At 31.7% G+C, this 24732-nt stretch overlaps 1 long non-coding RNA gene across 21 annotated transcripts; it reads left to right on the plus strand.

Moving 5' to 3' along the window:
- Positions 1 to 1471: 1471 nt before the first annotated feature.
- Positions 1472 to 18245, plus strand: LOC141449990 (uncharacterized). 21 transcript variants are annotated; one of them, XR_012455831.1, is made up of 11 exons: positions 1577 to 2197; positions 2321 to 2411; positions 2487 to 4031; positions 4116 to 4264; positions 4588 to 4669; positions 4788 to 4902; positions 8812 to 8919; positions 9480 to 11955; positions 14579 to 14715; positions 15119 to 15219; positions 18050 to 18245. It is a non-coding gene; the product is annotated as an uncharacterized lncRNA (long non-coding RNA). The 21 variants fall into 21 exon arrangements; XR_012455833.1 differs by lacking the exon at positions 4588 to 4669 and having other exon boundaries at positions 9480 to 10750; positions 11061 to 11955; XR_012455835.1 differs by lacking the exon at positions 4588 to 4669 and having other exon boundaries at positions 9480 to 10750; positions 11623 to 11955.
- Positions 18246 to 24732: the final 6487 nt, after the last annotated feature.

Here is a 24732-nt window from a genome sequence, read left to right on the forward strand (position 1 = left end):
TAAAACTAAACGAAATTTTAAATGAAACTATTAATTTTAAGATTAGTAGAATTGCACATACTTTACTTATACATTCACCGTATTAGTACATATCTATATTTATGTCCACAAAAAAAATTCTCTTCTGTACGACTTAAATAATGCAGGGGGTACATCGCCCTGTTGCTCGTTACTCCACATACTTATCTTTTACTATCTAACCATTTTAATCTAACCATCACCTCACTCTCAAAGAAACATGATATTAGGTATAATATATGGTACAGATGTTGTTCCTTCGACGGTCGGAAGGCAATAAATAAATAAAATAAAATCATAGGGTTCAAATTATAAAAAATGATGGACTTAACACGCGTAAATCTGTTATAAAATAAAGGAACGTGGTTGAAATCAACCTTAAAACAACATCTCTGAGATGGTCCTGGAGGCAGTGTTTAATGAAATAAAGATGCCTTAAAATGATATTTCAGATTTATTAAAAACATACCTATGGGACAATACATACATCCTATAGAAGACTGGTAACACACAAGCCTGCGCATATATTACTTCTAGCGGTGAGAGAACTTAAAGCCTATTCAAAGGATAGACACCGATAGGCGAAGGTAAAGATCGCCCAAATGGTGGCTCTTAAAACATCAGACACCTCGGGCTCCATGCCCCACTTCCTGTGTGAGAACATTCTCAAGGTATTGAAATATTTTAATATTTTTAATTCCACGTATCCAAGTGGCCTGTCCAAATTAGTACTCTTAGTGACACTTGTTAACTTGGCGGAATTTTTGCATGGAAATTTAAAGTTAGCTAATGCCAATTGCGTCGCAGACTATATTTTCTCCTTTAGGAAGATGGACAGAGACTGATTTAGATGCTTATAACGGTAGGTAATCACACCAATCGTGTGTACCAATCCGTCATTAGCTAGGTAAAAGTTGTTAAATCTGAAGTAGTTTTGTTTGACAGGTAGACAGGCAGCGAAACTATGAACTATTCCTTAGCCAATGTACTGTTGTGCACTCAAATCGTCTAGTTTCTGTCTTATAACACTTATAAAGTGTTTCTGCTACAGATAGAAATGTAAGAATTAGAAATATGCGAACAGAAAGCCATTCACAAAGTTTGAATATACCAGCTAATTGCATATTCTATGCTGATTAAAAGTTTTCCTTAAAAGATTTTACTAATTTACGCATTTTTAAAATAATTAGAATCGCATATTCATTCATATTTTACTTATCAATAATTATTTTGCAATGACAATGCAATAGTGTCTGTGTTTTCACTAAAAAATACATTCCCAACTTTTCAGTTATAAAAACATGCACAGAATTAAAAAAAAAAATTGAATAGAAGTTTTAAACAAATATTCTAGGTTTCAATAGTTTTATTTCATAATTTTTACATATGTTTGACAATTCAATAATATTTTGGGTAACACCATGTAACCTCCCTTACTCAGTCTGCTCAGTCAATGAGTTAGTGCGGTACAGGAACCTCAGTGAAGTCGATGTCTTTACATTTATCTCATAATCCTACCTTTGAGTTAGATGAAAGTCCGAAACCTTAAGCCTGTAGGAAGACCTATAAAAAGAAAAATAAATGTAAGTAATAATACTTACGTAGTAGGTCACAGAATAAAATAAGAGGAACATTTTATATAACAATTATGAAGTCTTACTATAAACGTACACTCTGCATTAAGTTTTAATGAATTTCTGTGTAATTTTGTTTACTAAAATCAAATTTACACTGCATAAATTTGGACTTAAAAAAGTTCATAGCAAAGTAATTTATTTAAAGTAACATCCATATTTGTTCAACTAAATTAAAAGAATAGAGAGAAAATATCCCATCAACCTGTGAAAATTAGGATTAAAAATAAGAATAATCACAGATTATCATAAATCATTACATACGACAACACAGCTTCTGAAAAGTCAGACAACCAACTTGAACGTGTACAAAGAACCTAATAACGAAGAGAAGTACGAGAAGAGTCAGTTCTATATTCAAGTGAACTAAAGAAAGCTGCAAGACGTGAAAGATAATTTCGTCAAGCTTAACTCGCATCTATAACGAGTTAGACGATGAAATTGACTTTTTTATTTTACATTAGCAGTACAACTGTTGGGACATTACATCAAAAGAAAAAGATTTAATAAGATTGAACCTTATATAATTACATTAAGTAACCTATGTACGTATTAAATTCATTATAATTACAATTATCATTTTTTTATATTTTTGTTAATGTCGTTTATAATATTGCCAATATAAGGAAAATAACAAGGTGACAATTTGTATATATTATAAATTTTAGGACTTAAAAAAAGTTGTTAAATGTATCGAAACTTTGGTATTTATACATAATGGTGATTTCGGCACTTCAGTTGAAGTATTGGATCGTTTGGGTTCGTAGATAGGTCTGATATGAAGTTACTGGTTCTGTATTTCGCTGCTAATAGTTTTTGTCTATATTATAACAGGAATGAATAGTGCCCACGAGCAGGAGTAGAATGAGAAATACTAGCTGGAGAAAGTGTTATGTGAACAAGACCTTTCCCTTTTTCATCGGCTTCATAAGGTATTTTGCTTATCTTTGTCACTTGTCCCTTTTCTCCTATTTACTTTAATATCCACCAAGCACTCGCTACAATTCAATTAATTTTTCTTACCCATAATAGTAACAAAGTGTTACGATCAAGTAAATTTAGTTATTCAGTTTTCAAGGGACATATTCGTTTTCGATAAATGTTTTTACGAATCGGCAAGTGTGGTGTGCGATGTAAATCAATAATGAAAATTCACATAAAGATTTACTAAAGATTCACTAAATTTATTTCTGGTTATTGTGTGGTAATCTGGAGCATCTTTATTATTTCATTGTAAATGCAGTTTTGTTTCAGTAATCCGTTTGCAGTTATTCTAGTCTTCATTAAGAGCAGTGCTTCAAGAGCTGAAAAAAAACAAACTTAGTTTGGGAATTCTTCTTTGCTTACTTTAATTACAGCTAGTTTTGATTGAATATTGGACACATTTAAAAAAAAAAATAAGTGTAAAACGCCATATTGAATAATCGAAAAGATAGGTTGAGACGCTTTGTTCTAGAAAGGATTGCGAAGCCTTCCAGTGGTAAGTGTAAGTCAAAATTTGTAGTATAACTTAAATTTTCGGTATCAAGCTGAGTGAAGTTTTTAGTAAGTAGTAAGTGATATTGTCATCCGATAAAAGTTTGACAGTAGTGCATTTAAGTACGAAGTCACCTTTGAGCCAATCTATTATCGCCTTTTAATTTATTTTCATATTAGCATAAAGTAATTGCAGAAGATTGAAGTCTTAGATTAGCTTGGCTGAGGAACAACGTTAGATTTGTTGACGACTTTTTACTCCACATTTTCAACTTATAAAAATCGTTGGTATTTATTGATTTACTAAAGGAAATTTTAGTTACGTTATTTGTAAATAATGAAATATCAATACATCTTATGGACATTTATAAAGAATTTTCCTCGCTTGTTGTACCAATATTATTGTTCCATAATTAATAAAATAGTTTCATAAGATTGGTTGGCTCTATTATACAAGTACATAGCTTGTGAATAGAGTGGAATTTATAAATATATTATTTTGGTACTTGCACTAGTTAAATCTTTAAAGAGAATAAATCAGAAATTGAAATACTAATATTTAAATTAAACAAATTGGGAAACCTTATCAGAAATTCTTTACATTCTGTTCTTACTTAAAAATTAGTAATGTGAAAAAAAAAGCTGTATTAAGAACATGCCAATGCTATCTATCGGCAATAGCTTAAACTAGGAAGATGTAATTACATCGGAACTAGTTTTAGTGATCGCCGCTAGGTAGCATGAACATGTACTTTGACACTATTAAAATAAACTGAATAACCTCCTGACGAAAGAATTGTCCGGTACGGTTTTGCCCAAACATTCTCTTTATCATGTAGCAACAGTAATAATTTGCTTTATTTATTAAATGTTCTTCATCCACGTTGATGAACATTTTATGTCGTCAGTATCTTTTAAAAAAAATTTCCATGGTTAAAATTCATTGTTTATCTCATAATTTCATGTTTTTTTATTTATGATTGATAGTTTTAAGTCGATGCTGCTGTAACTTAGCCAGTGGGAACTTTAAATAGCTTAGAAAAATGATTGTATTATCTATTTGCATTAAGCGATAACCTCCTAGGAAATTAAAAAACTTGTTTTTGCATCGTTCCTACGTGAAGGACTTCTTGCAGGTAAGCAACATTTTTTGTATATACTTTTATTTTTAATTACGAGTTGATGTGAATAGAAGTTTTTATGAAATTCACATATTTCCGAGACAGTTGATAGTAGATGCATTTTAATAGCATGCGTGTAATTTTAAAAAGTTGATTTTAGTATTCATTATTTTGTTTCATTAAAATATTTCAACGGCCATAAATTAGTAGAGTTAGTTCGTAACACAATAATTTTTGGAAGTCTTTATTACTGTAAAAGTAAATTGCTAATTACGATTATGTATTTGGGAATTATGAACTTCCACGTAAGTATTCATTCACATTTCTCTCATTTATAGGAAAGAGTAATGTCCATGAAGTTTAAATTAATAATGTAAAGTATAATAACGTCCCAGAATTATGGACCTTGGATTTCGCAAGGTTCGCATCAGTAGTTTTAAATTCTAACTTAATGAAAATTCATTTCTAAATATTTGTGAATTACAATGAAAACAATTGTATAAATAATAGTTTATATAATTTTTAATTTTGTTCTCAGCGTTCATTCGACATTCTAATGGCAATTCTGAACTAGTTCAATTAAACAAATGGGTGGTTTGGTGACATTGAAGACATTTTATCTAGTGTGACACATTTTAACTACTTCAGCAACAGTATGTAAATGTTTTCAGCTTACAGCATGTTGTTTCTCAGTTAAGATATTATGTCGTAGTATCTAAAGAGAAATAATAAAGTATACAGTAATAGTTTAGATACCTAGTAAATGCAATGATTTGCCTAAATTCAAACTGTCCAGAAGGTACATGAACTTCGATTTACGTTTTTTTTCTTAAAAAAAAAAAAAAAAAGTGCATGTGTTACACTTTTAATGATTCTCTATCATCTTAGGGCTGTTTAGTGATCAAATTGGTTTACTGAAGTGAATTATTAAATCATAAACATTAGTGTTGTACAGATTGCACTTTCAAAACTTCAAAACTGAACTTTTTGCCAACAATTAAGTCAAGTATCTCAAATAACCAGATGGGGCGTGTTGTCTTCCGCTATTATAATAATAAATCTTTATTTATAATTACATAAGTTTGACAAAAATTACTTCTTGATGTAATGAATGTACATAAAGTCACAATGTTGGTTGTACAATCGTTTCAGAGTGGGTAAATGAACTCATATACTTATATTCAAAATAAATAAAAATAAAAACCTAAGATAAAATTAATAAATTGTACTAATAAAAAATAAAAACAAAAATAAACCACTTGTGGTGATAATAAACTAGATATATTGCACACTTTATTATTAAAGTGTATTATTTTATACAACAAAAAGATAAAATCAAAATTTCCTCTTCTTAGTTTTATTCTGGCTTTAAACTGGTATCTCAAAACTAAATGTGACATCTATATAATACTCATATTTCTGCGTAAATATGCAGATTTACAATAATTAACAAGTGCCATCCAATCTTTTCCATTCAGCAAACCGACCATCTCTACGGTAGAGAGATAAGTTCTTTTAAAGCATTTATAACTTAGATCACTATACGCTGGACATTCAATCAAAAAGTGATGCACATCTTCCACAACCTCCATATTACACATTGGGCACACATCTAATTCATCTTTAAATGGACAGTTGCTTAATTTTAATGTACCACTTCTTTCTTTAATAATCCATCTTAGATGGACTAAGGACATATTACTGGTCAGGTAATGATCATCATCCAAATTGAATTCAAGTGAATTCAAACACTCTATAATTACTATAATATTCACTTTTAATTACATCGTTAACGAACTTGTTTTAGAACCATGTCTCTTAACATATTCGAATATTCTGAAATATACCATCCCACTCAGAAACATTACTAAGTGTCAGAACAGTTTCCATATTTAGACTGTTCATCACTTTTTTAATATGGTTAAATCCGCTATTATAACCCATTTCATTATTTTGAAGGATCCTTCTATACTTCCAGCAAGTACGACCTTATTTATGAGGTAATTCGCATCCATTCTATTTTGATTCTAAATAGATTCTCATGATTACTCTAAACTAGATTCTCTAACTGTGGAACTGTTCTTCAAGTATTCTTATCTATTATTTACTACGTTCAGATTAATACTACATAAACTAAACCTTTTTTCATATAAATTTTTATCTATGTAGCTGAAAAAAGTTTTAATTTTTTGAAAAAAGGTTTTAATTTTATTGAAATTCTGTTATATTTTCCAATGACAGAACTATTGTATTTCTATTCTGTATAAAAAAAAATAGTAATTAAAAAATTAGAATATTAGTAGCATGTTTGTTGTTGTATTGTTCAATCAGAGTAATCTTTCTGATAAATAATAAGTATGTATTTTGAAAATATATTTCATTTTCTTTGAAGGAAAGGATTAGGTTCTTTAAAAAATGATTTAAACTTTCATATCAATGCTTTAGTTTCATTGCAGTCACATTTATTTAATTTTTATGAATACATAATCAATTATTTTATTATTATAAATTTTTTTTTTCTTTATAGTACCATCCGAATATGTAGAAATCGTCCTCTAATTTCACTCGGACACTCCTGTTTTGTATTTGATAGTTAATATTAAGGCCGATGTAAGAGTGTAGGTGCGTTTTTTTTTTTTTTTCAAGAATGAAGAAATTGGACATTAGAAAAAGTGGAAATAGCCTCCTAATTTCAGTGAAATACAGCGATTTCGTATTTGATAGTTAATAATAAAGTCAATGTAATTTCTCCATTCATTCTGGAACGTAACTTCTAATTAAAGGCAACCCTGAGTGTATTTTCCACATTTGGCTATTTATTCATAAACTTAAGCAGAAATCTCAAACTTTCCAGTCAAACTAGACGAGTAATGAAATGTATAAAGCAGAAATCTTAATATTTGCATTTAAGTTATTCTAAAAATTTTTATTTTTCCATTCATTTTGCAATCGCAACTTCAAATGCGGGCTACCCTGTGTGAACAATCTACCTGTGGCTTAGTTATTTTTTCACCGAAGCCAAAATCTCAATTTTTGCACAAAACTAGAGGAGATTTTCTCAATTTTCTATTAATTTTGCAATGTTAATTTGGAATGTTGGCTACTCGGTGTGAATGAACAATACTCCTCTGCCTTAGTTATTAAAAGTATGAAGGAGAACATCGCTGACATATTGCAGATTACTTATCACAAAAATTTCTAGATCAACCGAATAAATAAAATGTAGAATAAGACTAAGAAAGTTCCTTTGGAGAAATGCATCTGGACCACTTGTGTCCTATAATGCATAGATTGCAGAATCGTTCTTTCTCAATTATTTCATTATATACTTTCTGAACCAATTTCATAAAGTGTTTCTGCTACGGATAGAAATGTACATAAGTATTAGAAATGTGCAAACAGAAAGCCATTCACAAAGCTTGAATATACCAGCATATTGCTTGTTCTATGCTGATTAAAAGTTTTCCTTTAAAGATTTTACTAATTTTTTTTAATGCATTTTTAAATGAATAATTTTTAGAATTTTAGAGCAACTTTTAGAATCGCTTATTCATTCATATTTTACATTACCATAATTATTCCGCAGAGAAAATGCAACAATGTCTGTGTTTTAAACTTCAATTCTCGCGCCTTCCTCGTATAAAATACATTTCCAACTTCTCAGTTCTAAAATATTACTCGCAAAGAATTAAAAAAAAAAATCCCTCTAACAAGTTCTAGATTTCAATTATTTTAATTCATAATTTTTACAGATGTTTGACAATTCGTTAATATTCTGGATAACCCCACGTATCCTCCCTTACTCAGTCTGTTTAGTTGTCTGTGGCCCGGGAGAGCAATGAAGTAGTAATCATTTCTCTAAACCGGTTATTCTACCGCTGAGAAGGTTGAAAGACTGAAACCAATAAGGGGCATAATAAAAATACGTCCTACTACTGACAAAGTTACTAATATTATTACGCAACGCGGACGTAACCTTATTTTCTTAAGACTAATAAATTATTAAGCCTTTACGAAGACCTATAAAAAGAAACGTTCAAGAAGTGTTAGTTCTATTTAGAAGTGAAGTAACGAAAACCACAAGTCCAGATTCTAAGACGAGGAAGATGAGTACTATCAGGTTAATTCGCATACAGAACGAGTTAGACCTGAACATGAAATTGACTACTTACATTACATTAACAGTATAACTGAGAAGTCATTAAATCAACAGATATAGATTTAATAAAAAGGAACCTTATTTAATGATATTAAGTAACCTACAAATGTATGTACGTATTACACACAATTGTTTATGTTATTTAGGAGAATCGTTTCATATTTTTGTTATTGTTGTGTTTCCTATAATGTAGCCAGTGGAAAAAAAAGTAACAAGATAACAAAGTTGGATATATCATAAAGTTTAGAACTTGAAAAAAAAAGTTGTTAAATATAACTTTAGTATTTGGACATGATGGTGATTTCGGCAATTCAGATGAAAAATTAAATGGCTTCGTAGGTAGGACTGATAAGAAGTTACTAGCTCTGTATTTCGCTGGTAATGGTTTTTGACTATTTTGTAGCAAGAATGAAGAGGGTAGTAGTGCCTGTAAGCAGGAGTAGAATGAGAAGTACTTTCTGGAGCTAGTGTTGTGTGAACAAGATCTTTCCTTTTGAATCGGCTTCATAAGGTATTTATCTTATCTTTGTCACTTGGCCCTTTAATTTTTTACTTTTACTTTAATATCCACCAAGCACTCATTAAAATTCCATTCCTTTTTCTTACCCTTAATAATTACAAGGTATTACGATCAAGCAGAATGTTATGCAGTTTTCAACGGATATATTTGTTTTCGATAAATGTTTTCACTAATCGTCAAGTTTCGCGTGTGATAAAATCAATAATGAAAATTCAAGTTTTGTTATTTAGTTTAGTGGCTCCTTTTGGCGAAAATCTGTCAACCTAACAACAAATGTACTGAATCTAATGTTTCGTATTTTGTCTTGAACAGCATTTACGATTACTATAAACAACGTACTTTCTTTATATTACTATGATCTAGAGCATGTATTGAAATATTTCTCTTAAAAAATTGATACAAACCAAAAACTCTCTGTAATAAATAGAAGACTGCTAAAGCAGTATGGAGCAATCTAAAAGATAGGTTGAGACGCTTTGTTCTAGAAAGGATTGCTAAGTCTTCCTGTGGTAATGGTAAGGCTAAATTAACAGTAAAACTTAAATTTTCAGTGTGGAGCTGAGTGAAGTTTTTAGTAAGTAGTAAGTGATATTCTCATGCGATAAAAGTTTGACAGCAGTGCATTTAAGTACGAAGTAACCTTTATGCCAATCTATTATCACCTTCAATGGATTTTCATATTAGCATAAAGTAATTGCAGAAGATTGAAGTCTTACTGTTGATTGATGGATAGAATGGATTAGCATAGCTGAGGAACGTTAGATCTGTTGACAACCTTTTACTCCACATCTTTAACTTCTTATAAAAACCGTTAGTTTTTATTAATTTTTGTTTGTAAATAGTGAATTATTAATACATCTTTTAGAGATTTATTAAGAATTTCCCTCGCTTGTTGTACCAATATTGTTTGCTGGCATATCTACCATTTCATGCTCTCTAACAAAGTGTCTCCTTACCGTAACAAATTAAATTGGGAATTAATTTTGATGACACACTCTACCCTTCCTTTTACACCGTTTTTCCCCATCCTTTCCCTCTGTATCCCTACCCAAGCTGAGATGGGGACTCGTGTCGAGGCTGAATGCGTACAGGGTAGTAAAACATCTGTGCGGTAACGATCACCTTGGGGCACCGGGCGAAACCCCATTGAATTGTAGCCTTCTTGTGTCAGTGGGGGTCTGTCACAGGTGACCGTTAATCTCTCCATTTCTCGTGGGAACGTAATGGAAGCCCTTTTAAATAAAAATACAAAACCTCCAGATGGCGGAGTTCCTCAGGTTTCTGAGGAAGGTACACCATCTGGTTCTGTACTTAGGGATGGTAGTATGCCAGACCCTAAGACCCACGCGACGGGTCCTCAGGAGAGTGTTCCTGGTGGGAGCGGTAACGCTGACCCACTAGAAACGAAGGCTCTCGCTGAGGTCTCGCGCAAAATTAAAGACATCGCCATAGTCCTCATTCAGGAACCCTGGCTAGTACGGGGTGGGAGGACTTGGTTAGGCTAAAGGTAAGATTTTTAATGATCGGAGCCTGGATAATCCCAGGATATGTATTTACGTTAGGGAAGATATTACGTCTTTACTGCTGATGGAATTTTGTTTCAGAGACCAGACTGCAGTGAAGGTGAAACTACGTACAGAAGAAGGGGTCAAGGATTTGTTGTGGCCTCGATCTATCTTCCATACGATTCAACAGCCCTCTCTCCCTCGGAGGAGATGCAACATCTGACCATCCAGTGTAGGGAGAGAGGTCTGCAACTACTGATTGGGTGTGATGCTATCTCCTACAATGTGGTGTGGCAGTTCAGGGACCAATCAAAGATGTAAGCAACTTCTTGACTTCATTCTTGCTAATAATTTGTTTGTCATTAATGATAGAGAAGAACCCACCTTCTATAATTCTGTACGTAGGGAGGTTATTGACTTAACTATGGGGACTAATTTTGTATCGACCCTGGTTAGGAATTGGCATGTATCAAGGGTTCCCTCGCTCTCGGATCACATGTATATTAGGTTCGACGTTGGGTTTGACTGTAAGGAGGTAGTTACTTATAGAAACCCTAGAAGGACGGACTGGGATTCTTATAGACGGGATCTCAGTCAAAACATTAATATAGTGAGGAATAATTTTAGGACCCGGACGGACATTGATGACGCTGCGGAGAGCCTTCAGAGCGTCATCATAGAAGTTTTCCGGGCTAATTGTGCGGAGACGATTATGCACACGAAAAGGAAGGTAAGCTGGTGGAATAACCAGCTGATGGAGCTCCACAAAAAGGTCCGAAAACTGTTTAATGCAGCTAAAACAAAGGGGTACATGGGAGGAGTACCGTGAGGCCCTTACTTCTTACAATTTAGCCATTCGTAAGGATAAAAGAGATTCATGGAGGAAGCTTTGTGAAGAGGTAAAGATGACCTCGGAGGGAGCTAGACTCCATCGTATCATTTCCAAGAACCCAGGGTGTTCTCTGGGAACCATCAGGGATGAGGAAGGGGACTTAACGAAATCGTTAAGTCCCCTTGATTTAGCTGATATATTTGACAATTTTGGCATATTGGACTGCTATACAAAATTAGGTAGACTTATATGCTATTAATTACATTATTCAAATCATATGATCTTTTTTAAAAGATCTAACTTTTGTATGTAAGAATAATAAAATTTTAATTTATTAATTACATTTTATTGTGGTAGATTACCATATGTATGAAAATAAATAAATAAAAAAAAAACAGCTGGAATCAGCTGTTAAGATAACCTTCACTTACCAGCTGATCAGCCTGGCCAGTTACCGTCGGCCATCTTTAACACGTTCGTGGTGTCTCTTTATTAACGTGATTTTTTAAGTGAATATTAGTGCGTGGCAAAGTGAAGTTCGATTTAATAAATTGAATTTAAGTTATACTTAGTGCGTGTTATACAGTTTTAGTGTAAATAGTATTGTGAATTATTTTAAAAAGTGACAAGTGACAAGTTGGACTGGTGATCTATTGAGATGCTGATGAACTTGGATATTCTTTAAACAAGGTAAGACTTTATTATCAATTATTTAATGATATTTTTATTATTCTTGCATGAAAACAGCATGTCACTTAAATACTATACAAATATTATTGCTTCATCTTGCTTCGTTCAGTTTTGGTTAATTCTTTAATTTTTTGAACACTACAAAAAGTATTTAAATTGATTTTTAAACCTTTTTGATGAATTCTTTGATCTTTTTTTTTTAATCGACTATGAGTTCAAAATTATTATTCTTGGTTTACACTGGGTCAAGGCAGTCTGTAAATTTTATTACTTTTATCTTGGTAGAAACTTCTTTTTTTTCTCTCTCAAATGAAATTATACTATTCGCTAGAGAGAAACCAGGGTTTTTTATTTTATATAAAATCTTTTTTTTGTCAATAGGAATACCATAATGAAACGTTAAACAAAACAACACCACACACAAATGCAAAAAAAGTCTGTGAACACCATGAACATAATAAATTACATATTCCTTCACATTGTACATGTATTATAAATTTTAAAAACTTGTAGGACCTTCTTTGTTTCTAATCACTTCCAACTAGCGAACTTTCATCGATCCTACTAATTTTGTAGTCGTCCACGTTTGTATTTTTTCCCAGTCTTCTAAAATAACATTTTTTAATTGTTCATAGTTTCTTAGTTCTCTTTTATTTATTTGGCGACTGTTTAAATGTTCGATTGAGTTTTGGGGGGTGTTTATTTTGGCATTGGCTTTCCCCATACAGCCAGCATCGTCTAGGTGCTAATTCGATTGAGTTAAGGTGTTGGAGCGCCGGGTTGTATTACGTAAAAGCCGTTCTTATGTTTTTAGTACGGTGTTTCGGGTCGTTTTCTTGTTGGAAGGCAAACGTTCCATCCAACCCTATTTTTTTTTAACTCTCACTTAAATTGTATCTTAATATTTTTTTGAGCACTTGTGTTGGGTTCTTGTCGAACAGTCTTCAGAATTTCCCGTTTATGAACGGAATTAAGTTTTGGTGGATGTGCACTGCGTGTTCTACTAGTCACACTTCCGAATTTTTCGCACTTGTTAATTATGTTGTGTTAAGTTTTTTTTTTTTTTTAACTACTAATTTAAACAGACTTTGCGAATAACGGAATAGGTCTTTTAGAATTACGGAATTAGAATAGTTAAGTAGTAATAAGAGATTCATCAATCTTTAAATTATGTATTTTTTTCCTGATTAGTGGAAAGTTTGTCAACTTATTTGTGTACCAAAATTTTAGGAAGCATAGACCCAGCTAGAAATTCCGTACTTTATTTAAAACTTCAGAGGGTTTTCTAAGCAGTGAGGTTCCATTCCAGGTCGATCAACTATTATTATCGTGTTGTTTGAAAATTACTTATTTTATTGCTTGATTACGATTAAGCATCGACTGTCGTGTTGATGTTGTTTATCTTATCGACATCTCTAATGCATTTCATTAAGTCAACTTACTAGTTCATAAGCCTAGACATTATAGATGTAATAGAAACCTTTTAAACTGAATTTTCGGTTGCCTAATGAATATAACGATTTTAAAAGTAAATACTTACACTGGGCCAAAAAAGTCTGTGAACACTAACCTAAATTTTATTACTTTTATTATCGTCTTAGTAGAAACTTCTTTTATTTTCAAATGAAATATACTATTCGATAGAGAGAAACCAGAGTTTTCATTTTATATTCAATCATTTATTTTTGTTCAACAGGAATATCACAATTAAATGTTTAACAAAAAAACACCCCAAACGAATACAATAGAGAACTTTGAAACTTTATTCAATCGTTTTTCTGTTTGTTATCTTAATGTTTTTACACATTTATACAGCTGTTCACAGACTTATTTTGCATTCGTTTGTGGTGTTGTTTTATTAAACATTTAATTGTGATATTCCTGTTGAACAAAAATAAAAGATTGAATATAAAATGGAAAACTCTGGTTTCTCTCTATCGAATAGTATATTTCATTTGAAAATAAAAGAAGTTTCTACTAAGATAATAATAAAAGTAATAAAATTTAGGTTAGTGTTCACAGACTTTTTTGGCCCAGTGTATATAGTTATTGCAGTAATGAAGTTGTTTCAGGTGTTCCTGTGGTTTGACACCTTGGAACATTTCTTACTTTTTGTTCATTAGCAGTGTTGTTTCTATATTCTCTGAACTTTTCTTACCTACGCTATAGTTTCTACCTTAAATAAATGTATAACTCGTCAGGATATCCTAACTAGATTTTATTATTGGGTACTATGTAGTGTCTCCCTGCATCCTGTTAATTGTACACGTAACTCTTTATCTGTGTCCAATATGCTTGAATGTTTTTAATTTAGCTGATTCAATTATTAAATTATAAAGATTCAATTATTGTAGATTTAATATGGTTAATGCATTTATTTATTTAACATCGATAATTGAGAATCAGCTGATATAAAAACATACCCAATGTTGGGATTTTAATTACAGGTTACTGTAAATTAAGGGAAAGGAGAAGAAAACAGAGCTGATTAAGTTCTTAGGAAATAAATATTTTTATTTTAGATTAAATGATTATAATACATTCTACAGTTTAAGAAGTTAACAAAATTTAAGAATAATCATTACTAATTTCAATTACATAAGTAAATGTGACATTATTTCAGGCTGCTGGTTTTAGATAGAGGTGCTCGTGTTGATAACAACTATCTCTTTCATTGCAACACTTTGCACAGCATTGATTTCTGGATGTGAATTGACACTACTCCTGTTGCTGGCATTACCTGAAGATAATTGTACAAAGGTTAGTGAAATTTTATTTTTAAAATAAGTTTTTTTTTTTAATTTTCTTAAACGTTTGCAATCTCTTTTTCAAATTTGCACAATGAGATAAACATCATGCATGATAAGTCTCTTTACATTTGTTTTCTTTATTTTTTCATTTTATTTAAATTTTCCATGTATCTTAGTAAGAACAGATCAATTGAAAATGCATCACTTATTAGGAAATGTTTCGTTTTCCAAAATAAATAAATAAATAAAATAATAACAATAAAATAAAAAACGAAAACAAGAAGAAACAGAGACTGAAAAAGAAATAGATATTATTACAAATATTAAATAAAGTAAAAAGCAGTACATTTTATTATACACATACAATTTATTAAAATAGTTTATATAAAAATAAAAAAAAATGTTTGGTTTAGGTAGCAAGAGGAATGCCATTACATTTGAGAACTGTATAGGCAGTGAACAAGAAAGGATCCTTCTCAGGACGTTGCACTAAATATTTACTTCCACCTTTCACGTAAGTTCTTTAAAATTATTTCGCATGTTGCATGTAATCAGCTAAACTGGCTACGTGGCTAACTGGTTAAACGTGCTACCTGGTTACCTAGTTAATCAATTAAAATTGTTAACTAGTTATCTGTTAAACTGCATAGCCGGTTAATCGGTTAAATTGGTATTACTGGTGTATCTGTTTAACAGGTTTATGGTTATCTAGTTAATCGGATAGACTGGCTAACTGATCTAACTGATAAATTGGTTTAACTGGTTAATTCGTTATTCGGCTTAGCGGCTTACTAGTTTATTGGGTTAAACTGGCGAACTGGTTTAACTAGTAAAATAGTTTATCCGTTGAACTGGATAGATAGCCAGCTAATCGGTTTAATAGTTCATCTGGTTGACAGGCTAACTGGATAGCTAGGTAATAAGTTACTTTGGCTTATACTAGTCAGCCAATAAAACCGATTAACTGGTTACCCAATTTAACTAGTTAAACCAGGTGTCAGGTTAACCAATTAACTAGTTAACCGGGATGAATAGTTCAATCTCTTAGCCGGTAAACCAGATAAATTGATTAGCTAGTTAACCGGTTAAACTGATTAACTAGTTAACCGGTTAAACTGGCTGACTGGTTAACTAGTAAATCGGTTGAACTGGGTAACTGGTTGAGCTGATTAACTAGTTAACCGGTTAAACTCGCTGACTGGTTTAACTGGTTAACTAGTTAATCGGTTGAACTGCGTAATCGGTTTAGCTGATTAATTGTTAACCGGTTAAACTGGAACCTGGTTTAACTGGTTAACTAGTAAATCGGTGTGGGTAGGTTAGGTTAACCTAGCCTAACTTAACCTAATTAAAAGGAGGGTTAGGTTAGGTTAGGTTAACCTAGCCTAATTAAAAGGGGGTTAGGTTACCTTATCCTAGCCTAACTTAATTTAACCTAACCTACCCTAGCTTAATTAACATTAGCCCAACTTAACCTAACCTACCCTAGCCTAATCTAATCTATCCTAAACTAACCTAGCCTAGCCTATCCAGCTAAAAACTGGTTAACAAAGCAGCCTGCCAGTTTTGCCGATTAACTAATTGACTAGTTAAACTAGCCAGCCATTAAAACAAATTACCTAGTTAACCAATTTAACTAATGGAATCAGTTAGCCAGGGTAACCGATAAACTAATTAACCAGTTTAACTAGTTAAACAGTATAATCTGTCAGCTAGTTAACTGGTTTAATCGGCTAATGGGTTTAACTAGTCGACCTGATTTACTAGTAAATTGATTAAACTAGTTTAACTAGCTTACTGGTTCAACTAGTTGATCAGTTAAACTGCCTAACTGGTTAAGGGTATAACTGGGTAGAAAGTTAATCGGTTAAACTTGTTAACTGTTCATCGGTCAAACTAGCCAACTGGTTAATTGGCTAAACTTGTTAAACTAGTTCAACTGGTTACCTTTGTCATTTCGTTTCACCTTACAATTTATTTTCTTCATTTGTCCACTTATTCTCTAACCAATCCACTTATATTTATAATATAGGCGGGTAGGCGTAAGATCAAGAAGTGGATAGTTAAAAGAATCAATTGATTGGTGGAGAAAATAAATTGATAAATGACAAAGGTAACCAGTTGAACTAGTTTAACCAGTTTAGCCAGTTAACCGGTTGATATTAATGACCGATAACAGTTAACAAGTTTAACCGATTAACTAGTTACCCAGTAATACCTTAACCAGTTAGCCAGTTTAACCGATAAACTAGTTAAAGCAGTTAGCTATTTAAACTAGTTTAACCGGACACTAGTTAACCAGGTTGACTGGTTAACCCATTAGCCGATTAAACCAGAATACTGCGTTAAATAGGTTATACTTTTTAAATAGTTAGCCAGTTTAACCGATAAACTAGTTAAAGCAGTTAGCTATTTAAACTAGTTTAACCGGACACTAGTTAACCAGGTTGACTGGTTAACCCATTAGCCGATTAAACCAGAATACTGCGTTAAATAGGTTATACTTTTTAAATAGTTAATGGTAAACTGGTTCAGTTTATCGGTTAACCTTGCTAACAGGTTCAGTTAATTAAATTGGTAAACTAGGTAATCTTTTTTACTGGAAACAGACTAGTTTATCTAGTAAACTAGTTAATCGGCTAAACTAGCTAATTTGTTAACCAGTTTATCTGGTTAAGTACTTAATCGGTTAAACGGTTTAACAGGCTAACTAGTTTAACTAGTTATTCCGTTAAACTGGTTAATCTAGTTCAACTGGTTACCTTTGCCATTTATCAAATTATTTCTCTTCACCCCTCATTTATTTTCTTCACCTATTAACTTTCTGTATTCATCTATCTACTTGTAGATCTACCTACCAGCATATATAAGTGGATAGGTAAAATAAGTGGATAAATGAAGAAAATAAATTATAAGGAGAAGAAAATAAGTTGCTAGGCGAAGCGAAGTGACAATGGTAACCAATTAAACTAGTTTAACCAATTAACTAGTAACAAGTTTAAGTGATTAACCAGTCAACCAGTAAAACCAGTTTAACCGATTAATCAGTATCAACCGAAAACCGATTAAGTAGTTAGTTTAACCAGTTAAACGAGCATAATTGTTATAACTGGTTACACTGGTGTTACTGTTTTAACTAGTTTATTAGTAAAAGCAGTGATCCAGTATAACCGATTTGATTCTTTATTCAGTACACCAGAACAGTGTAACAAGTACAACCAGTTTAACCTGTGAAACAGTTAGCTAGTTTAACTGGTTAAAAGATTAACCAATTACATTACTTTAGATACTTTATCATACCTGTAACAGTGCATAATAGGCCAATTGTGCTCTTCTGTTTCAAGGAATTAGTTGGATCCAGTTCTACATCAGTTTCTACCCTGATCCATGTTCGGTGTCTTGTCTTCAGGAACATTATGAATAATCAAACAACAATAAATTAGTTTCCATTTTTTTAACTATACGAAAAATGATAATGTAAAACTAATTGTAATTTATTGTAGTTAAAAAAGTTATAATAAAATCTATAATGAACTAATACTTCGTTCTTACTGTTTATTTCCCTACACCTACTGATTAAGTTACTTCGTTTAAAAATAAAAAATAAATGAATTTTTTTCTACTATACGGGCTGCAATTTTCAATTTCCATTTTTTTTTTAATTACCATTAGCTAGCACAAAAAAAAAAAATGAGTAAACTGAAATCTTGAGCACTTCAATAAATTGCTCCCATCCTTTCCTAATACATTTTTCTTGGCAATCTTGATGTTTTAAGTATGAGTTGGCTTTTTTCTTTTTTAAATGAAGTAATATTTGCACGTTATGTATGTTATTATTTATTTATATTTCAGATACTCATTACATTCTGATTATTTTTTCCGCGTCAACTCTAATTTATTTGCTTTTCAAGTTAGTTTCCTTATATAATGAAATAGATTGCCAATAAAACATTTTAAACAAAGTAGCATTGGGAGTAGAAAAATTTCATTAACGAATTCATTTTCTTAAAGCAAATGAATTTTCTTGACTCGGAGGATTTTTTTTTTATAATGAGTTAACAAAAAAACCAACGCTTATTTTATAATTTACATTAATGGAGAAGTAGTAAATTTACTTACCAACAGGTTAGGGAAGTATTTGGAAGTTACATTAATAGAATAGCCTCAATCACTAGGTTTGAACCTAGAACCAGCCCAGGGGCTTCATCGTGTCCTAGCAGAGATTCAGTACTAAGACCAGAGATAGTCAACCTGGTCTCTAACGCAAACTATTGGGAGAGTCAAGCTTTCATGATGTGCTGTGGGGTTTTTGTCTGATTTGATAGTGGTGAATATTAAAGAAAACCTGTGATAGAATAAAACAAAAGAAATACATTATACCCAAATTGTGGAAAGATACTACATTTATTGAAAACATCGGAAGTTATTACTCATGTCTAGGAGATTCAAGCTTTAGTGCTCGTAATATTTTTACCCAACAGAAAAACCGTCTGAACATTCACCGAAAGGGGAGACCTTCGTTTGTTCTTAACGAAAGTTAACGTAGGTATCAATTTATTTTTGAATCTACCCCAAGGATTTAATTAATAAGGGGCGAGTTACGATGTGGAGTTTCTGAGATTGGATTTAAATATTCTACTTAAAGTCCTATAAAATGAACTATTAAAATCAAGACCCTTGAGAACAGGAATCTTTAGAAATCAATCAAAAAAAACAACATAGGTACACTGGGCCAAAAAAGTCTGTGAACACTTACCTAAATTTTATTACTATTTTTATTATCTTAGTACAAACGTCTTCTTTTTTTTTCTCAAATTAAATTATACTATTCGGTAGAGAAAAACTAGAGTTGTTTATTTTATATAAAATCTTTTATTTTATTTTTTTAACAGGAATATCATAATGAAACGTTAACAAAACAACACCACACACGAATGCAAAGTCTGTGAACAAGCGTATAAATGTGCACAAATCGAAATTTTTACACAGATAAAAAACAGAAAAACAGATGAATATAGTTCCAAAAAAAACCTATTGAATTGTAAAAATCGTATCAGTCAGTTTAGAGAATAAATAATCTAATTTGTATTATGTAACCACTAAATGGAACTTCCTAGACCTAGTTCCTAGTTCGTGAACTTATTGTATAGTTGTGAAATGATAGAAAAAGTATTCGTGAAATAGAGTAGATAGATTTATAAATTAAAAAAAAAAAATACGGAAGTATGACTAGTAGGTCACGCAATGCACCAAAACTTAATTCCGATCATAAGCAGGAAATTCTGAAGACTGTTCGAGAAGAACCCAACACAAGTGATCAAAAAAATATTAAGGTTCAATTTAAATGAAAGTTAAAAAAAAAATAGGGTTGGATGGAACGTTTGTATTCCAAAAAGGAAACGACTCGAAACATACCGCACTAAAAACTTAGGAATGGTTTTTACATTATACAACCCGGCGCCTAAACACCTTTCCACAATCGCCAGACCTTAACCCAATCGAACATTTGTCGGATGAAATCAGTCGCCAAACAAATAAAAGAGAAATAAAAAAAACGTGTACAAATAAAAAACGCTACTTTAGAAGAATGGGTTAAAATTCCAACGTTGACGTCTACAAAATTAGTAGGATCGATGAAAACTCGTTTGTTGGAAGTGATTAGAAACAAATAAGGTCCTACAAGTTTTTAAAATTTATAATACACGTACAATGTGTAAGAATGATTTATTATCTGCCAAGTGTTCACAGACATTTTTTGCATTTGTGTGTGGTGTTGTTTTGTTTAACCTTTCATTATGGTATTCTTATTGAAAAAAAAAGATTTTATATAAAATAAAAACCCCTGGTTTCTCTCTAGCGAATAGTATAATTTCATTTGAGCGAGAAAAAAAAAGAAGTTTCTACCAAGATAAAAGTAATAAAATTTACAGACTACTTTGACCCAGTGTAAACCAAGAATAATAATTTTGAACTCATAGTCGATTAAAAAAAAAAAAGATCAAAGAATTCATCAAAAAGGTTTAGAAATCAATTTAAATACTTTTTGTAGTGTTCAAAAAATTAAAGAATTAACCAAAACTGAACGAAGCAAGATGAAGCAATAATATTTGTATAGTATTTAAGTGACATGCTGTTTTCATGCAAGAATAATAAAAATATCATTAAATAATTGATAATAAAGTCTTACCTTGTTTAAAGAATATCCAAGTTCATCAGCATCTCAATAGATCACCAGTCCAACTTGTCACTTGTCACTTTTTAAAATAATTCACAATACTATTTACACTAAAACTGTATAACACGCACTAAGTATAACTTAAATTCAATTTATTAAATCGAACTTCACTTTGCCACGCACTAATATTCACTTAAAAAATCACGTTAATAAAGAGACACCACGAACGTGTTAAAGATGGCCGACGGTAACTGGCCAGGCTGATCAGCTGGTAAGTGAAGGTTATCTTAACAGCTGATTCCAGCTGTTTTTTTTTTATTTATTTATTTTCATACATATGGTAATCTACCACAATAAAATGTAATTAATAAATTAAAATTTTATTATTCTTACATACAAAAGTTAGGTCTTCTAAAAAAGATCGTATGATTTGAATAATGTAATTAATAGCATATAAGTCTACCTAATTTTGTATAGCAGTCCAATATGCCAAAATTGTCAAATATATCAGCTAAATCAAGAAATATAGCTGCTGTGTACTTACTGTTATCTACTTTATGCACGATTTATTCAGTTATTTGTTCAACTTATTGACAAATACTTTGACCTGAACCCAAATTAGTGAGATGGTATTTTCTGAGTCAGTCAAGTTATGTAATAGATCTCCTTAACAAAAACTTACAGTTTAAAATGTTAAGTATAAGGGTTGATTAAACGCCAAAATGCACACAAATCAGCAGGTAACCAATTATAAGTTTTTTGATATAATAATAAAAGGTGAGTAATATCAACATAATTAGTTATAAAAATTTAAGTAATTTTACTGCATTAACTTTTCCTTCACTTTTTTAGAATTTATTAGATGTCACAGATTATGAATGAACTGGCCAGCATAAGGGTCTGTGACATCTAATAAATTCTAAAAAATTAAAAAAAAAGTTATTGTAGTAAAATTACTTAAATAATATCAATGAAGTATGAATGAAATGTTGGTTACCTGCTGATTTGTGTGCATTTTGGCGTTTAATCAACCCTTATACTTAACATAAACTGTAAGTTTTTGTTAAGGAGATTTTTGTACCTTTTGGATAGATTTTTCTTTTTCTCTATTATTTGGGTGGGGCAAACTCCCCTCCTTATGAGGCATAGCGTCGAGACTTTTAAAATACAAGTCTGAACAAAATTTCGATTCGAATGACACTTCATTCATGAAAATCGGTTCAAGTCTCGATAATTTGAAACGATTGCTATACTTCCTCTTAACAAGTGTAAGTGCAGAATGTCGTTTTAATGTTACGTAGGGAAGCTATAACCCTATGATCCTACCAAATTTTATCAAAATCGGGCCAAGATTTACAGAGAAATTAGAAATAATAATTTTGGAGGGGGCTTTACATAAAGGGGGCTAACTCCTCTCACATTCGATGTACAGCGTCGAGACCCCCAAAAGGCACATCTACATAAAATTCTGAATCGAATGACACCTCATTCATGAAAATCGCTACACGCGGTTAGGCGCTACGCAGTTTACAAAAAAGGTAACAACAACCATTTTTGAAAATGCCGTTTTTGCTCATTTACAGCAACTTTTTTTTCGAAATCTATTATATCTATGTTGTTGCAAAATAATTACAGTTGTAAAGGAGGATTTGCCCTACATTTTAAAGAAAATTTGGGAATTTTATCTTTTATAGAAAAAGAGAAAAAAATGGTTAAAGTTGGGAGTTTTTCAACGTTACGCTTTTTCGTGCAGTTTTTGATGATCAACCCTTATACAACTGTCCTACCAGACAGTTTTAATGTTAGCAGAAAAATTAGTTGAACCGTAATCACCTAAATTACAGTGTCCACCGTGCAGTACTGTAATACTTGTTGGAGGGGGGGCAGAGCGATGTGTTCACGACAAAGGTTCTCCCCACCTTGCCCCACCAGGGTCAGGTGATCAAGAAAACGACCCGAAACACCGAACTAAAAACATAAGAACGGCTTTTACGTGATACAGCCCGACGCCCCAACACCTTAACTCAATCGAATTAGCACCTAGACGATACTGGCTGTTTGGCGAAAGCCAATGCCAAAATAAACACCCCACCCCCAAACTCAATCGAACATTTAAACAGTCGCCAAATAAATAAAAGAGAACTAAGAAACTATGAACTATTAAAAAATGTTATTTTAGAAGACTGGGAAAAAATACAAACGTTGACGACTACAAAATTAGTAGGATCGATGAAAGCTCGCTAGTTGGAAGTGATTAGAAACAAAGAAGGTCGTACAAGTTTTTAAAATTTATAATACATGTACAATGTGAAGGAATATGTAATTTATTAGGTTCATGGTGTTCACAGACTTTTTTTGCATTTGTGTGTGGTGTTGTTTTGTTTAACGTTTCATTATGGTATTCTTATTGAAAAAAAAAGATTTTATATAAAATAAAAACCCCTGGTTTCTCTCTAGCGAATAGTATAATTTCATTTGAGCGAGAAAAAAAAGAAGTTTCTACCAAGATAAAAGTAATAAAATTTACAGACTACTTTGACCCAGTGTAAACCAAGAATAATAATTTTGAACTCATAGCCGATTAAAAAAAAAAAAGATCAAAGAATTCATCAAAAAGGTTTAGAAATCAATTTAAATACTTTTTGTAGTGTTCAAAAAATTAAAGAATTAACCAAAACTGAACGAAGCAATAATATTTGTATAGTATTTAAGTGACATGCTGTTTTCATGCAAGAATAATAAAAATATCATTAAATAATTGATAATAAAGTCTTACCTTGTTTAAAGAATATCCAAGTTCATCAGCATCTCAATAGATCACCAGTCCAACAGCACTTGTCACTTTTTAAAATAATTCACAATACTATTTACACTAAAACTGTATATCAGGCACTAAGTATAACTTAAATTCAATTTATAAAATCGAACTTCACTTTGCCACGCACTAATATTCACTTAAAAAATCACGTTAATAAAGAGACACACGTACGTGTTAAAGATGGCCGACGGTAACTGGCCAGGCTGATCAGCTGGTAAGTGAAGGTTATCTAAACAGCTGATTCCAGCTGTTTTTTTTTTTATTTATTTATTTTCATACATATGGTAATCTACCACAATAAAATGTAATTAATAAATTAAAATTTTATTATTCTTACATACAAAAGTTAGGTCTTCTAAAAAAGATCGTATGATTTGAATAATGTAATTAATAGCATATAAGTCTACCTAATTTTGTATAGCAGTCCAATATGCCAAAATTATCAAATATATCAGCTAAATCAAAAAATATAGCTGCTGTGTACTTACTGTTATCTACTTTATGCACGATTTATTCAGTTATTTGTTCAACTTATTGATAAATACTTTGACCTGAACCCAAATTAGTGAGATGGTATTTTCTGAGTCAGTCAAGTTATGTAATAGATGTTAGCAGAAAAATTAGTTGAACCGTAATCACCTAAATTAATAAATAAGTAGATTTTTTTTTTAGATTTAAAATGGCGGGGCGGAACCCTATCCCCACGGCACCGCAGCCACAAGAGGCTTATTGTGCCTTTCCCTTAAGTTTAATAGGTGAAACCTCCCCTTCTAAAAAGGTCAAGAGCTTTCCCTACTAGTTCCTTCTACGCTATTATCTCCTTTGGCCTCAAAGTTCCAAAGATGTCGTAGCGCACTATCTCAATTGCAACGCAATCGAACAACAGGTGTGAGGCCGTTTCCTTCTCCTCCTGGCACAATCTGCACAATGGTTCCGAGCTAATAAGCCCTATCTTGGTGCAGGTGCTTTCTGAACCTTCCGTGCCCTGTGAATAGGCCTGTAATCAGAGTAATCTGATTCCTGCCTGAACCTAG

Source organism: Rhodnius prolixus, unplaced genomic scaffold, assembly GCF_049639745.1.
Source record: "Rhodnius prolixus isolate KJV_2025 unplaced genomic scaffold, Rpr scaffold_2, whole genome shotgun sequence".
NCBI lineage: Eukaryota > Metazoa > Arthropoda > Insecta > Hemiptera > Reduviidae > Rhodnius > Rhodnius prolixus.